We start from the raw sequence: 17,656 nt of genomic DNA, 5'->3' as shown, positions 1-17,656 counted from the left end.
TTGCAATTCTTGATTCATTCAATAAAATAAACTGACTCAGTGATTAATTTTTTTGAGACACTCCCTATAAGCAAAACTAAAAAATATGAATGGAATGATAAATCACAAGTATAGTTTCATCCTATTTTGGATATTTTAAAAAGGATTCATTTGGCAAAATTTTGGGCTGACGTCATCAATTTTTTGAAGGAAGTAAATATTATTTTGAATAAAAATGTATTATGCTTATCATATGTTTAAAACATCTGCAAGATTTCAAAGCATTCGGTTTTGCATATTCAAAATTAAATTGTAGGTGAAACGAAGTTCACGGGGTCAGCTAATTTTTAATAAATATGTAACCATAGCAGCCATAAAGTTTGTCAGTTTTGACATTAACATTACAAAAACTGAAATAAGTGAAATTCTAAGGGAAAAGATGCTTCAATAAAGAACAGCACATAAAAACGAAACGAATCAGTTAAGAAGATGTTCAAAATGCTGTCCACCACTACTTTCGCATGCGTCAATTCGGTTCCAGAAAGATCTTCTCACTCTCACAAGCATCGCTAGCGTTACAGATCTACAAGCGACAGTTATTCAATGTTCGAAATCTTCTCTACTGTTAATATTAATAATAGGTCTTTGGTAGACACGAACTTTGACCATTCTCCATAAAAAGTAATCTAATGGAGTTGTATCAGGACTTCTATACTGTTCAAAGGAAAGAGTCAGTGATCACGTGAAACCTGCATTATAAGCATTCTAGAGCCAAGTGCGCGTAAGTTTCCTGCGCCTAGTCCGTGTTACATTGTAGAAACATTTTAAGTTTTAATTTTGACAAAATGATGTTTCCAACATCCGACATGATGGCGGTTACAAATTTAGTATAAAAATAAGCAAAAACACAAACGACGAAAGCAAGGAGACGACACCACCGACCACGCAAGGGATGAGTCAACAATGAAACGCACCGGCAACGAAATATCGGTACAGTCTAAAACTGGCTTGGGAGAAACCCTCCTCCAAATTTGTCGATCTATAGGCAGTTGAACACGCGCTGATCACGCGTCTTTATTGCTAACTCTTTCGCTTGAATATGCTATAGGGGCCAAGGATTAATTGAACCCCTACCCATCCATTTATTTGCAAAAACTGAGTCCAAATAGTGTCTTACATCTCTGTGGAAATGCGAAGATTGACTAATGTCTTCCAATTGTTGCCTGTTATTGCCGTTGTCCCACATGGGGTTCCTTCTCAAGAATTTGAATGACTTCTAGTTCGTGTACCTTACCGGTAGCTATCCTTTGCTTTGATTTGCGATTCTGCGCCCACTCGAAAGTGCGGAAAATTCCTCCTCGTTCATGCAAGTCATCTCCCTTCCCGAATCGAGCAGAGCCAGAAGTTCCCTACCAAAAATTGAGATGGAAATGTGGGGTAGAAGGGAGCAGCTTCCGAAATCTGGTGGAGAATCTGAAGGGCGTTGCTGAAGCGTGGAGATGCCATGCTCGAAAACGTCCCCCACAATTTTCGTGCGCTCCAGGATGGAGACCATCGGGTGAAACTTCACACAGAGCGGTGTTGAAATCCCTCCTTGATTCGGACCTAGACCTCCCAAAAGCCTTTCCCACCCCATCCGATAGACCTGGCAAAACCCACGAGGATACCTTCCCTTCAATCTCCGAAGAGAGAGAGGGACAGAAGGTGCCACCACGACCCCTCGGCGCACGAGACTCGTGGAAGATTGAGCGTTAATGGGCTCGGGCGGAATGTACCCTTCGGGCACGAATTTAATTAATGGAAAATTCGAGGGCTTGGAGCTGGTGGACGGACACGATTGCCTCACTGACATGTCCGGTCGGCATTTCCCGAAACGTTTGGCGGGGGAATGGAGAAAGGGTTGAATGCCATCAAGGGCGAAACAGTGGGGGCAGGAAATTGGGTGTCCCGGGCCTCGCGGCTCACGCTTTGGTCGGACGACCGATCTTTCACAGGGCCCGAGGTCTCTCGTGGCCTGCATGTCGATCACGAAATGTTGGGCCGCTTTAACCGTTCTCATTGTGCGGGGAACAGCGTTCCAGGCGATTTAGATCTCGCCTGGAAAAAGTCTCATTAAAACTGCCATTATATTTGACTCCTTTCGCGGTAGTATCAGTGACCGCGCTATACTTAGCCGTCCCAAGAAGAAGTCGACCATGCTAACGTCTCGGCTTGGCGAACTGATCTCCTTGTATCGGTCCTCTCGGTGCGTGCCCGCCCAGAAGTGCCCCAAGAACTCCTCCCGAAACCCCTCAAAGGTGTCCCAGTCGGACTTATTGATATCGTACCAGGACTCTGCGACTTGCCTAAAACACAGACGGACTGCATCGAGCTTGTTAGAACTTCTCGTCCGTGTCTTCAGGTAAAACGCCTCGAAATCCTCCAAAAATTTGTTTCCCCTGAATAAAACGGACGAGGCAGCGGTGCAGCTGGTGCCGGTGCCGGAGTCTCCTCCGGTTGCCGACTCTGCTCCAGCAAGTGGAGTGCGAAGCTTTTCCAGTCCATCTACTCCGGGCGGGCCACGGCCTGCAGTTGCTCGTCTCGGCTCGTTGTTGGTTTCTCGTGGATGGGGTCCACGGTGCTCTGGACCCTTCTTCGAGAGCTGGATGGTCGCTCCATGTCAGGCCGCCTCCTACGCGTCGTCTTTGGCCTTCCTGGGCTTCGCTGAGTTGTCGCTAGCAGTGGTGCGATCCTTGGCGCCTTCACGTTCCAGGCGCCACTGGTATTGACTATCTGTCTCTTCTTTCCGATCATGTTCTTCACACAAGTACACTTCTCGCTGGCTGTGAGTAAAAAAAAACATAAATAAGTACATATGCAACACAAAATACACTCTTCCAATGCTAAAACTTACATATGGAAAAAAAACTATGAGAAATAAATCCAATCAGAGCTCAAGGGACCTTGGCCTCGGGCCCCAGAAGAGCCTAAAGAATTTATTCCTCAGAGAGAAAAAAAAACCTTTATTTTCGTTGGAACCTGAGGACATAACAAAATATTAGCAACCTCACAAGTACAACAATAAACAAATTAAAAGTCGCGGAATTCTCGGAAAAGTAAATGGATGGCAACGTTCTAGATATTATGACAGTGTGGCCTCTACAAACAAGATGGGGGCACACAACGAGCGCAGGGCGGCAGCCGCACTCCCCGTGAAGGGCCACGTGGTCCTGTTTTACCACTTCACGCGCATGCTCTAGGTTGACCTTCCTGCCCCCGCCAATAAGCTGAGTAAACTCCGAGTCAGGCAAGGCTGGAAGTCTGGCAAGAGTCGTAACCACCCGCACGGAGACGTCGACGCTACCGCGTGCACGCCACACGATCCCCGAGTTAACTAGCGCTATCAAATTGAGTATTTGGATTTCAGACAAGCAATAAACAAAATTTAATTGGTCACACTCCATCAACACTTGTTTTAAATAACAAAGAAATTTAAATGAGATTAAATTATGCAACAAGGAAAATGAAATGAGAAATTATTCATGTTTTATCCATGATTTTAAACAACAAGAGGTTTGTATTGATGAGGCTGATACGTGTTTAAACTCCATATTAATTTTAATAATAATGAAAAAACTTTCAGAGTTTAAATAATATATTCGTAGTCACTGCTACACGTGTTTCGGTACACAGTACCGTCTGCAGGCAGAAGAGAAACTGAGGTTTTACAGAGCTATTCCTGAATTTATACTTGATTTAACAATAGTGTTTACAAATTTATGTTAAGTAAGGGAGATTTGTTTATTTCGGTTTGGTCGTTCATTAGTGTATTAAATCTATTGTACCTATTTATTTCCAGACATTCTAACGCGTTTAATTTTGCGCTTTTATTTTCTATGTGTAAAATTTTGAATTTGTCGTTGAAATTATGCTGTTCTTGGATAAGGTGGTTCGCGTACGTAGAATTTGATTTTTTATTGACATATGCTAATTTATGTTCTTTTATCCTTTCCTCAAATTTTCTCCCTGTTTGTCCGATGTATACTAAGGGGCAGTCACTACAACTTAGCATGTAAACTCCAGAATTCAATTTCTTACGTGACTTGTCTTTACTATTGTTTATTAATTTATGTAACGAATTGTTGGTACGGAACGAAATTTTATAGCCTGCATTTTGCAGTATTTTTGCAGTTTTAATAGAAAGTTTTCCAAAATGAGTTATAATGTTATACTGATTGGTTTCTTTAATTAAAGGATATATTAATGGTGATGTGATTTTTTTTATTTTACACAGATTGTTGATTGTCCCCTTATCTAAAAATAACTTTGAGGTCGAACTTAAGAGAATAAAAATAATAGCTAAAAATAATGGTTATTCGGACGAGATCATAGATAGTATGTTAAAAAAGAAAATCTCCCTAGCATGCCAACATTTTCAACAGTTGTTGTAGTAGTTAAATTATTTAGTTACTTTTTTAAGTTTACGTTGTGCCCTTTGAATAAAATATCGTAAAACTAATTTTTAGAAATAATTTTCTCCTAACTCAAGAGGTACTCGAAGCAAGCCCTAACAAATTTATTAGCGGCGTCAGCGTAGTTTTTATCTCCGACTGGCTACTCGCGTAACTTCCTTTCCGGAATTGTCAGAATGACATTACCAAAAGTGCCAAAGTCAAAGCAATAATGGATTAAGCATTTCATTTTAAATTCAGTTAGTATCAAGTGGTACACGGCATTAGTATTTTAGGTTGCGTAAAAATAATTTTCAGAAGTAATTTTCTCGTGACTAACCCTGTATAATGGAAGTAAATGAAACAAAATAGCTATTTATGGTATAAGTGAATAAAAGTGGATTTTATCCAACGAAAAAACAGTTTAGCACACGAGGGGAAGCTGAGTGTGATAATGTTTTTGAGTGGATAAAATTCGTTTATTCACGTGTATCATACAAGATTTTTTCCAATTTCGCAAAATTTTTCAAAACATGTATTGTTTAGGTAATCCATATACATAAATATTAATTGTACTATTACCAATGTCATGAACATTTGAAGAAGGTAAATTGCCTAAGATGCCTGTACTTTCGTCACGGTTAAATTCAAACGATGCTCCTGGACTTTCATTAGGATTGTTTTACAGGAGGTGGACTATCAAGCGTTGCAAATTTTAGTTAAATCTCCACACGTCCATAGCAACGAAAATTTCAGTGGTAGTGCGAATTTTTAGTTTTTTTTTACTTTATTCGTGTTGTCAATGACAGTGTGAATAAAGTGTTGCTATAGTCTTTGCTATTTCTATTCAAACACCACTTGTTAATCGTAAATGTGGTAACGTTCATATTCAGACAATTTTCTAACTAAAAGCCGTTGTCAATCAATCGAAAGCTGTTACCAATTGCTAAATTTTAAGCAAAATCAACAGGTGGTGTTTCAATAGAAATGGCAAAGACAATATAATAGTATATTATTAATCAAGGTGTAGGTTTAATTTCCTCCATATTTCCCGTTTTTAATATTTTTTTGTATGAAAAATGTTGGAAAGTGAACCGTCATGTACCCCTCCTGAAATAAAAGAGGCGGCACTCATTCCGTTGTACTTACGCGATAGCGACAATTTTGGCTGAAAAAAATATCAACCTTTTATCGTAAAAGCGACACGGAGGATGGAAATCCTCCAGCGTAGCAGAAGGATACATCGACGGCTCGATTTCCGATAAAAAAAGAATCGCCGAAATGGTCGTGACCATGAGGTAGTTTCACTCCCGTCAACTTCATTTTCACTCCCATCAATTTCATCAACTTGGTATCACTAATTTATCCCCAATTACACCGAGAATAATCAATTCATGGTTTGGAAATAACAATGATTTTTGTTCTTGACCAAAATTTTGTATAACTTCTCGTTTTTTTTTTAGACTATTTGCGCTGCTCTTCCCTTCTTTTTGGATTTTTTTGCTTTGATACGTTCTAATGTTGTTCCGAGTTTTTATATTTTGTACAGTACTGTGCTGGGAGAACAAATTATTTTTCAAAATGAAGGAAAATAAAAATTATCCAAGTTCCCTCTTTCACGTAGACAACAGAAAAAAATCGAATATTGTAACGTTATAGTGATTAGGCCTGTGATCGTCATTTGTCGCAAATTAAAACAAAATAAAATAAAATTCACTTACCCTGCGTTGTGTCTTATTAATAACAATTGCATTAATGTTTCAGTTTTTTTTTCTTTTCACAAAAATTTCCACTAAATTTCCAGATTCGTTTTACAAAGTAGTGTCATAACGCATGGGAGAACATGTTTTAAAGACAACGCAGAATTATATTCAATTTACAAATTTATTAGTAAAATCACACAGAAATCAATATATTTCTAGTCACAATTTCGGAAATTAAAGACAATAAAATTACAGAGGCAATACATTGTAACCCTAAATATGATTTTGTCAACAAAGAGAGGTCATTTGTGTTACTAAGAGAATTTTTCTTCAACAATTTTCAGAGAGTTAGTGTTTGGGTAATTTGAAACAACATAAGTATTGCTAACTATTCTGATTAACTATTTTCGAGTTTCTTCATCTGGTTAAGAGTTATTTTTTTTAAGATTTTTATAATTTCTTTAAGTTATTTGTCTTATTTAGGTTTTTTTTTTAGACAAGTAAGTTGAGCGGTAAGAAAACAAATTTTCAGCCCTAAAACAGGTAGATTTAGTCCGGTCCGCTCCAAGAGAAACGTAAACGACCAACAAAATAATAAATTTCTTTGATCACATCAAATCGTGACTCTGCCACAAGTACGAAACTACGCTGTCTACAATATTTCGCTTTCGCTTAGCGCTTATGAAAAGGTTAATTCATGCCACAAATTTAGTTTCGCCCTAGCAACGCGAGCAGAAATCGAGTATTAATTTCGCTGAGCAAAAGTGACGGTACGGAATGCCTTACGCTCACATGCTATTTCGCCAGGTGGTCATTAACAAAAAAACATTTCTCGGAACGAGACGTACTAAAAAAAAACGGCGATTTAAGTATGTGGACGCGCCTCGGCGAATTGCGATGGGGTTGTTCCAACAGCACCATCGACGAATTGGCCAGTTTATTAACGAATGACTCGCTTACTAAAAAAAATGATGATTTGAGCGGGAAACGGGGCTTCTATAGTTATAGGACGTTTCTAGCGCTCTGTTGATTTTTGTGAAACAACTTCCTTTTTTTTGTTTCTGTGTTTTTTTTTGAGTGTGTGTGTTTTTTTTTGTGTATCCCGGCGTGGCAAACGAGCTCGTAATTTCAGGCATTCAACAAATTAGCAAAGACGGTCCACGAAAAAAAAAACAGTAAAAATTAATTTATGCAATGAAGTAGTACGCATATGAAATTTACTCATTATGCGTCCAAATTTTGGATGTAATTAAATTCGTTCCCTTTTTTTTGTACTCTATTTGTGGTGAAACCCTTTTTTTAATCAATTTCTTAACTGCTTACTTTAGATTTTTCATTCATGTTATAAAACCTCAGTAAGTGATTTAGATAAATTTCTTTATGCTCCTAAATTTGAAAAGTGAACAAGAGAAAGAAATAACACCTTTAAATTTGGATAATGGAAATTCTTTTCAACCCAAGGCTTAATTCAACAAAAAACATTTTATCAACATTATTGGTAACTTACTGGAGTAAGTTAATTTTTGCTTTTGAATAAGTTTTACTAAACACATCTGAGTGTTCAGGATTGCCAATTTTTGAGTACCTGTGAATTTTGGTGTACTGCACCGCAATAACTCTCTTTGTAACTTCACTAGCACCAAATTTTAACTAACTGAAGTCAACACACAATTTTTTCATTTTGCACGAACTACATAAAACGGCTTTTAACCCCCACAAGGCAGAGTTAAAAAGTTCCCTACTTTTCACCCTATTTTTACTTAAATAGTGACGCCAAAACTGGAGACGTCGCAGTACCAGTGGGCAAATTTTTACGAATTCTGTGTTGTGATTGGCTCATTAGCTGGCTTAAGCTCTGCTCTCCTACTCCCCTCTATTAAATTGACCGAACCAATTTTATGTAACAATCTAATTAATTATTAATACAGGGTGACTGCAAAATATATGCAATAATTTTAACCACGGCATCCCCCACCCTAGTAGAGTCGAAATATAGAAAAAACAAATTAAAAATCGAATGGGGCAAAACCCCCATGAACCACCCTGAATACGAAGGCACTGAGCCACCTTGTAAACAGAGTTGGAAAACGTTCGAATAAAAACGACGTAAACACTTTCAGTTTCAATTAAAAGTAAAACCGACTTTTTGCTGCTTATCATTCGTTCATTCATTTATTCATTCATCGTTAAAGGTCAGTGCGAAAATTTTTTGGTAATGCTTCATGATGATCAACTTTTTATTCTAATGGATGTTTGGTCCTTGCCACAATGATTTTACATTGTTTATTGGATCAAAAATAAGAGCAACTTAGAATGCTACTACCTTTTTACAAGAAATGTTGAAAATGTTGTCCTTGAGCAGCCATACAGGCATCAGAGCGTCGCAAATATGCTTGTTGATAGGTAAAAAAACACCGCAGCAGCGGCTGCCACTTTCACTTGTTGTTGAAACTCTTCGATAATTTCTAGACACTGTTGATTTCCACAAACTAACTGTTTCATCCAACCCATACGCATTTATCGAAAACCGTCTCTTGAAATCGTACTTGTTGACGAGCATGTGGAGTTTCATCAGACAAAAAGTGAGTTATACAACATGGACAATTAGTGGGCTCCAAAACCCTGCACTTTGTCAACATGGTATGGATGTGGCCGTGTTGTTTTAATGTAGGATGCACTACAAGCTGTGGAAATCCAACTTCTTTTCTCTGTCCTATCACGACCACGATCGTGAGTTTGAAGTTGAAAGTACCATGATCTCGGAGATGCTGTACCACTGATGCAAATGTTCACCCACACCATTTACCATATCGACACACTCTCCATGGGAAAACTGCACCATAAACCGATTTCACCGACCGCTCGATGCTGACTGGCCCTTTTCGTGTTTTTCACGTTGCGATTAAAAAAATGCCTGGTAAAGTCACTTTTTTGGTTTTTAATCCGAATCGCTCTGTTCCATTCATTGTAGTAATTGTGTAGGTCACGAAACATTACCAGCGGCGCGTATAACAATTTACATTTAATTTCAAATAATTTTTTCTAGACGCTGCTACCACTTAGGACCGTGAATTTTACCCAGTGACATAATCATATTGTGAGCTATTCCCCATTTTTTTTGCATGTATTTCGCAATCATCTTGTATAATTGTTAATGATAATTAATGTCCTGAAGTTTACAAAATTGTTATCCAACAATATCCGTTGGATAAATGGCGTGATCAAAAATTATAATCACCGAATAAATCTATACAAACTTATTTTTCCAAAGGTTGTTGTAGATGGTTGTTTTTTTTTGACAAATTTTTCAAAGCGTTGACACTGAAATATCTACAGCAGATTTTGTATATTTTTCATGAAGGAAAGATTATTGAATTTAAATCGGTTGTTGTGTAAAGGAAACTGGAATACTTGTTAAATTACCCTCTCAAAGAGGTCGCCTCTTGCATAAAATCGAACTACGCAAAGAAAATCGATGATTTTTTCTATTTCCCCACCCTCAACTAAATTGTTAAGCTATGTTATTGCTGAGGGACAATCGTTTACACCTCTCACCTACAATTTTATACCTGTCTCTATCTCAAAGGGTTGACTCTATTTTTGAACAACAGAAAAGGATATTCTATTTTCCATTCAAAATAATGATATAATTAAATTGGGACCATTCAAACCTTGCACCTACATGACATTAAAATAAAGTGGAATAAAATAATAAAAAAAAATAAAACAAATAGCTAACTAAATTTTGCCTGCTGATTCTCGCCTCACGCAAAGGGTTGAACAAATTGTATCCAATTTAGATCTTCTAAACAAATCAGAAACAAATTATTCCTTTCAACAGATTATTACTTCTGTGTTTATTTAATTGTTTCCTAAATATTTCAATTATTTCTTGTTTAAGCTAACTGACTGAACCTGCACTGTAATAACTTAATAAGCATTCACGTTCGGTAGAAGTAACTGACAGAAATTTTTCTGTGGTTAAGTTGCAATCTTACGATCACTAGAAATTAAAGATTGGCATCAACTGTCTAATTTTCTAATTTAAATGTCAAATCTGAATTGTGTGGAAAAAAACGAAGTTTTTTTAATTTCAACACGCTTCGTTTCAAGAAAATCCTTAAATACAGCATGGAAACAATTTCCATAAAAGTAGTCACGAGAAAGCCCATTTTAAAGGAAAAGAAACAAGAAATATTTCGTGGTTTTTAAAAAATTGGGTAAAACGGAAACAGTTAAACTGGTGACAGAAAAATTCTCCGTAAAGTTCGCTAGTGTTGTCGAGTGTTTTTCGAATTTTAAAATAATACAGATACAACGGCGCTGGTGCCGTTAATATTGTAATCAGAATCAGAAAGACGACTGCCCAGATTTATATACCTACATCATTGATCTAATAAAGGAGTGGATGGAGCCTTGTATACGTTTCCATACGCGAGCGAGTGTAATCAACATAAGAAAGAAATAACTAGAGCGGTTATGCATCAGTGGGGAAAGGACGGCTGACCACGTATCACGTGCTGGGTGGCAAGAAACGCTTCAATTGAACGGGAATAATACGTTTTCTTACGAATTTGTTCAAACAATCAATTATAACAAACGTTTGTTAATGAAAACTATATTTTTACAGTTTACATTAAACTTATGTGTAATGTGAAACAACAAAAATCATGTTAAATGATGGAGATAGTCTTTTAATAAAATGATATGTATACAGAATCTGCAATATATTACGAATTCAGTTAGTACAATAATCTTCTACAAGTTAACTAATCTTGTAGTGTATCTTAATTGGTAATTCTGAAATTTTTAGGATTAAACTTTCGATAAAAGTGACAGGGTGCCTAATTAAATTAAACATATTAAATTGTGTGGAATTTTCTACTAAAATCTATTTTCTAAATCCAGGTACAAATAACTAAAACAATAATAATCAATAGATATAAAATTCCCTCTTTTTGTAGCAATAATCAGTTTTTTCGTAACTCGGAATGTTTAGGGAATCTAACAAATTTTTAAATTATTTACGAAATCCTTCGTCTGTGTATGTGATTATTACCTATGAAATGAAACAGGATTGCTGTCTTTGCACGTTCTATGCAATTATACGCACAACACGATTTCACGATGCTTAACAAATAGCCCGATAAAATACAACTTAAGAAGACTGTAGATATTTAAATAAGGTAACTTAAGCCTAAAAAACGTAAATTTGCAAAAATACACCTTCAAACACCATGCGACAGCACGAAAGAAATCTCCAGAAACACAGTGCTCTGCAATTTCGCGTCAATGTTTTGCCACCCAGAGAGCCCTATCTCTGTCCCACTGTGTTGACAACGCGCGCCTCTCTCTAAGTTACTTCCATATAATATTATTTCTATGACCTACATGCTTTGTTGGTTCCGTTCTACAACTAGTTTTTAAGTTTTATATAATCGTTATTGTTTTGTAACAGGGAAAACACTCGGCTTTGAGAATAATTGTACGTAATACACGTATAAATTTAGGTTTCCGAAGGCGAAGTTTTTCACATGTTATACCTGCCAGAATCAAATTTCTAAGGCGGTACCTATCTCCAACTGCGTGATAGTGGTGAAGATTTACTTTTCATTTTCTTGGATGAGACATGGATATACCAGAACGGATCTATGGTAAAATTGTGGATCCATGATGATGACATCAAAGCTTGTCCTAAAATAACTAGTGAAGGGAAAAGAATCACAATTTTACATGCGGGTTGCTCTTTGGGCTTTTAGAGGGATGCGACTTTCTCCTTGATTCAAAAATAGATTCACCAGATTACCACAAAACCATCACATTTTCGATATTTGACATTTACTTACTCACATGTCACATTTTTGATACCTACTTTCTAACATTCCAGTAATACATTATACACTAGAACAATTACATCCGCAGTTACACAGCTTAAAAAAAAAGTTACCGAATCTAGTTACATCTACCGAACGTGAATTCCTTATAATTTGATACTTTTTCACATTTCGCGAAATGCAGGGCCATCTGCACCCTTATTGTATTGGGATCAAGTGGATGCTGACGCTGGGAACCTTTCGACTTTGTCTACGCTCTATTATGGCGCATATGTGCATTACAGTGGACCATGCCAAAGTGGCCAATTGTTGCAAACTCACTAACAAATGGCTAGAAAAATGTTACAGGTGCTTTCAAGTTAACCAAATTTATTTAATCCTAACTGGATGGGCTTATTAACAATGTGCAGTGTACTGAAACTTTGAGATTTATAATTGAACCTTCATTTAATTTTAAAAGACAAGAGGAAATATCACAAGATCAATTCTTCATTTTGTTATTACACTTTGACTTGCAATTTAGGTTATTTGACTAAATTTGACCATTGAAATTACTTTAGCAGCCGCTGAAAAGGAATATTTTAAAATACTGCACTAGAACCAATATGCATCTGGATGATTGGACACACCCCTAATTTTTTAACACGATACAATACTTACTAAGTGCATTTACTGGCTACCAGTAAAATTTTTATAGCCCTGCTCGTGCACATACCGCCATGTATTTTAAACATTTTAAATTATTATAAGTTGAAATGACAGCCAAAATTGATTCAGTTAAATTTTCACTCACAATTGCTGCTTCCTCAGTAATATAGCTTGCGCCACACGCATTTCAATACATCGAAAACGATAAATCGAGAAATCTAAATGACAGGACTAGACAACACAGTAAATGCTATGACTTGAATGAATTTACAGTTATTAAGGCCTGAAAAGTTGTAATAACATCTCGTCTTGTTCTTCTTATAGAGAGTGAGGGTAGGTTCATGGCGGCTAGTCTATCCAAGTATTACGGATGATTTATACCATATGGCATTCTGGTTACTCTATCTGTATGTATTAAACATATTGAACACTAAGAGCATCACTTGGACGTGCTTTTAACTTACTATTTCAATAATCAATAATTAACTCAAAAGAAATTAAAGAAATAGTTTAAGTTGATATATCATATTCAGTTGTATGTATTTTCATACAAAAAAATTGGGTTTGCTATTTAAAAAAGTTAACCATAAAATTATAACTTTAGTAATTTCGCTAATTTTTTTTTAAATATGTAAGGTTTTTTACCATATGTTCTAGTTTTAGAAAATTGATTTCTGTAAATTTCTAAAATTGAAGATATTTTTGTTGTTTTTCAACTAAAAGAAAATATAATTTGTACTTATGTACTAAAATTACACGAGTTTATAAAATAGATACTATTACCCTGCTAGTAATGTTAAATACTATTTCCTTTGCTAACATACATACAAAATTTCTAAAAATGGTCCGTGACAGATCTTTTCCAAATCTACGGAACACATGTGTGTTTGCTTAAAATTTCAAGTCGTAACGTTCAATATATGTATTTTTTTAAAATCGAGATCAAATAATCGCACTATTAAATGATTGACCGCTCGGAATAATTAAAATATACTGGTGCTTACCACATTCGCCACCTGTCTTGCGTTACATCGTCGGTGCTGCGTGAGACACACAAATGGTGGATGCGGCCATCTCTCGGTAGTCTTCCGTACTTCGACATGAGAACTGGTGGAGGCGCCAGTGGTGGGGGCACCCGTGGTGGTCACGCTGCGCTAATAGTGGATGCGCCTTCCATCGTTTGTGGATGCGTCCCTCTCTCGGTGATGTTGCGTACTCAAACATCAGACATCAGAAATGAACGGCCCCAAGGATACTTTTCCCTCGATTGGGCAGCCCTTGGCTCCGGGCCCCGCAAGTAGTGGTGCGAGCTACCACAACGACGTGCTCGGACCGTACATCTTACGTGGATTTCTTCATTTGGTTTACTGTCGTGCACTTGATGGAAATGCACACTCAAACTGTTGCCGGTCGAACATGTGCCAGGTTACATGGCGCGGCGATGGTAGAGCTTGAGATTGGCCATATTGTACACCCCCTTCTCTTCATTATGCACCGGATTTACGAGACGGTAATGTTCAGATGTGACCTGTCAACGATTTTATATGAACCACTGAACAGAGGAAAGAATTTGGCGAACTGCTGTGTCGTGGTGTCTGATATTACCTTCTTCTTTAACAACACCCAATCTTCTATCTCCAACTGTGTTGTTTTCCCCTTTTGTTGTCTTTAACGCCCCTCAGCTTGGTGACGTAAATTCCGTCTCACTAGCACAAGCATTTGGCCTCGTGTAACGGGTGTTCGTTGGCGTAATAATCTGCTGGTGACGGTATCCAGTAGATTTGGAGGAATTCTTCCATAAATTACTTCGTGTGGCGAGAATCCCGTACTTATGTGTGGAATCGTGTTCAAGCACATCTCTATGTTGGGTAAATGGTTAACCCAGCTTTTGTGGTTTTGTTGATAATAAGCCCGGAAAATGCGACCTGACTCTCGCATTACGCACTCACTGGTGTTCGAAGCAGGGTGACGTATTGATGAGTGCGTGGTTCGTTTTCCCGCTGCTTCCAAAATATTTTTCCACCATCTTGACGTAAACTGTGTCCCATGGTCGCTCAGTACGCATTTCGGTTTCAAGTACGTGGCGAAGTTATCGACTATCTTCTTTCTTGCCGCTCGTGCCGTGGCTCTTCTTCATGGGTAGAGCTTCAGGAATTTGCTGAAGCAGTCGACTGCTACAAAGACGTACGTATTCTAAATGAGAACGCACCAAAGAACAGTACAGCGTTCTAAGTGCAACAGGAGAGTTCTTTACAATGACCCCCAGATGAAGCCCCACATACCTAACGCCTTCTTTGAAATATATTCATAATGGCTTTTAAGCGACAATGTTGACACCTAAATCCTTTATTTCAGAAACACGATTCAGCGAATTATTATTAATATGATAGTCAAACCTAATGCTTAGACTTAATATTGAAAAAGGAAATAATATAACATTTCTTGAAGTTCAACGGTCACAAATTATGATTACACCAACTTAATGCATTATTAAGATCCATTTGCAGTTCTTCAGCATTCTTATGACAACGAATAATTTTAAAGATCTTCAAGTCATCGGCATATAGTAAATAACTAGAATATCTTAAATGACATATTAAGTCATTTAAAAACAATAAAAAAAGAACAGGTCCACAATGCGTACCTTGCGGAACACCAGAGGGCACGTCAAATGAGCGAGATAAAAAATTACCAATACGGACCTGTCGATTCCTGCCTAAAAGAAACGACCACAACCACTTAATCGTGTTATCTCGAAAACCAAGCTTATCCAACTTCATAATTAATAAGTTATAGTTGACGCGATCAAATGCTTTAGCAAAATCCGTATAGACTGAATCGACTTGTAAACGATTTGAAAAAGCTTAATTTATAAATGATGTGTATTCAAGCAAATTTGATAGTGTGGATCTCTTGGGTATAAATCCGTGTTGTTTATCTGATATTATAGAAGAAGAAGCCCATTGCAACTGACTTGTAACAATAGAATCCAGTAACTTAGGAATAGCCGATTGACTGCATACTTCTCGGTAGTCATCAATTCTATTCCGTTTACCCGATTTGAAAACTGGCATAACATAACTGCATTTCCATGATGACGGGAAAATGCCTTGTTCCAAAGAAGTTTTAAACAAAATATATAAAGGTAAACTGAGTGAAAATTTGCAGTTTTTTAAAACAATGCTAGGGACACCATCTGGTCCAGAATCACACGAGGGTTGTAGTTTACAACTATGTTCAAAAACTTCACGTATACTGGTTCTTAAACCAACATCATTTATAGTGAACCAAGAGGTATAAGGTTATATGGCCATCATAAAATTGGTTGACCGCAAATAAATACCCCCTTTGTGTGGTTCGAACTAAGCTTACCGGTTGGCAATAAATCATCTTCTAAACATTTCTTGCTCATATTTAACAGGGCCGGCTTTCAAAGCGAGTGGTTATTTCGGAACCCTCAGCGGCTGCAGGTAGCAAAGAAATAGTGGAGTGGTGGATTTTCATATTTAGTGAAAACCGCCCCTGAACGAAACCGCAAGAGCCGGTCGAGCTGTAGTGGACTCGTTATTTACGACCCTAAAACCTTTTCTATTGTAAACAACTTAACTTCGACACAATGGAATGATTTTATGATGGCCATATAACCTTATAGCTCTTGGTTCACTATACTTGTGTGTTCTGATCAAGTTCATATGTTGTCTTTGTGTAATTCTCATTTGTGTAAACCGATGAGAAATAAACCGCAAAAAGATTAACAATGTCTTCTTCGCCTTTTGCGAGTTGTTGACCCAAGTTCATTTCTAACGGGAAATTATTATCCGATTCAGCCCCGTAGCGACGGGGGGGCAAGATGGGGCTGAGCCCCCTAGCAGTTGTGGTTGCCCCCCCTGGGTATATTATTTGGCAATATCACCCTAACGTTGATGTTGACCATATAAAAGAACGAACTGTCATGTTACATTTTATTCCATAGCCTACTACTAAATATACAAAAAAATAAACTGAAACAAATTGGTTGTTGCCTAGTGTTATTGGCCACTGCATGAATTTTTGGATGCAGTACAGCTGTTTGTGAATTTACATTCTCTGTTTTAACCAGAATAGATCTCCCGGCGCATCCAATGATGCATCAAAGATTGGCAAACTTGGTTTTTCTGGCTTTTGAAAAGTACCGTACCAATTCTTTGGACTTCGACAGGTTTTTACGAAAATTTAATAGCGTAAAAAATCGACGTTTACAATTATTTTAATGCTCTTTCAACTGTAAAAACTGAGAAAAAATAAAGTAGTTATGTGAGTGTATTATTAAAATATATATACATATTTACATGCAGCCCCCTCTGTCGACAAACTGGCCCCCCCTGAATAAGTTTTCTAGCTACGATCCGATTTCCTTTTGCTGTTAACAAATTTCCAAAAAGATTTAGGATTCTCAGTTATATTATTATTAGTTTTTCGGATGTACGTGTTGTATGACTGTTCTCTAAATATTCTACAGCGATCTCTTAAAGATTTAAAATATAAATAATCATCAAGTTTACCAGTTTCTTTGTATCGACGATGGACAGAAGGTTTTAACTTGCATAATTTCTTAAGTTCCTTACTGAACCAATTAAGAAATGTTCTAGCTTTATGTTTAATAAGTTTATACGGAATGTATTGCTGGAAACCATAAAACACAATTTCATAAAATAAAAACACATTTTCATCCAAGGTGTCACCAACTAAAGAAGTATCCCAACAAATAGACGAATAGAATGCATTTAAACCTTCATAACATCCATTAGCGAAGTCTAAAACTTGGATTTCAGATCCCAATGAAGCAGGGAGATTAACGGAAATAATCCAGGAATACGGAGAATGATGAAGATTTTCAGGAAATAAACTATCTAGTGCGGAACATACATCCACATTATCCACACTAGAGAAGACTAAATCAAGAAAAACGTTCCTTAAATTGGGTGTTTTATTAATTTGTTTCATATTTATAAGAGAACAAGTATGACTAATGATATTAAAGAAATCATTCGAAACACTGAGGTCATCGCAACTATTCCAAGGT

Source organism: Zophobas morio, unplaced genomic scaffold (assembly GCF_036711695.1).
Source record: "Zophobas morio isolate AGI-343-1 ecotype UQ-CSIRO unplaced genomic scaffold, CSIRO_AGI_Zmor_V1 ptg000011l, whole genome shotgun sequence".
Taxonomy (NCBI): domain Eukaryota; kingdom Metazoa; phylum Arthropoda; class Insecta; order Coleoptera; family Tenebrionidae; genus Zophobas; species Zophobas morio.
This window is presented reverse-complemented; position numbering follows the sequence as displayed.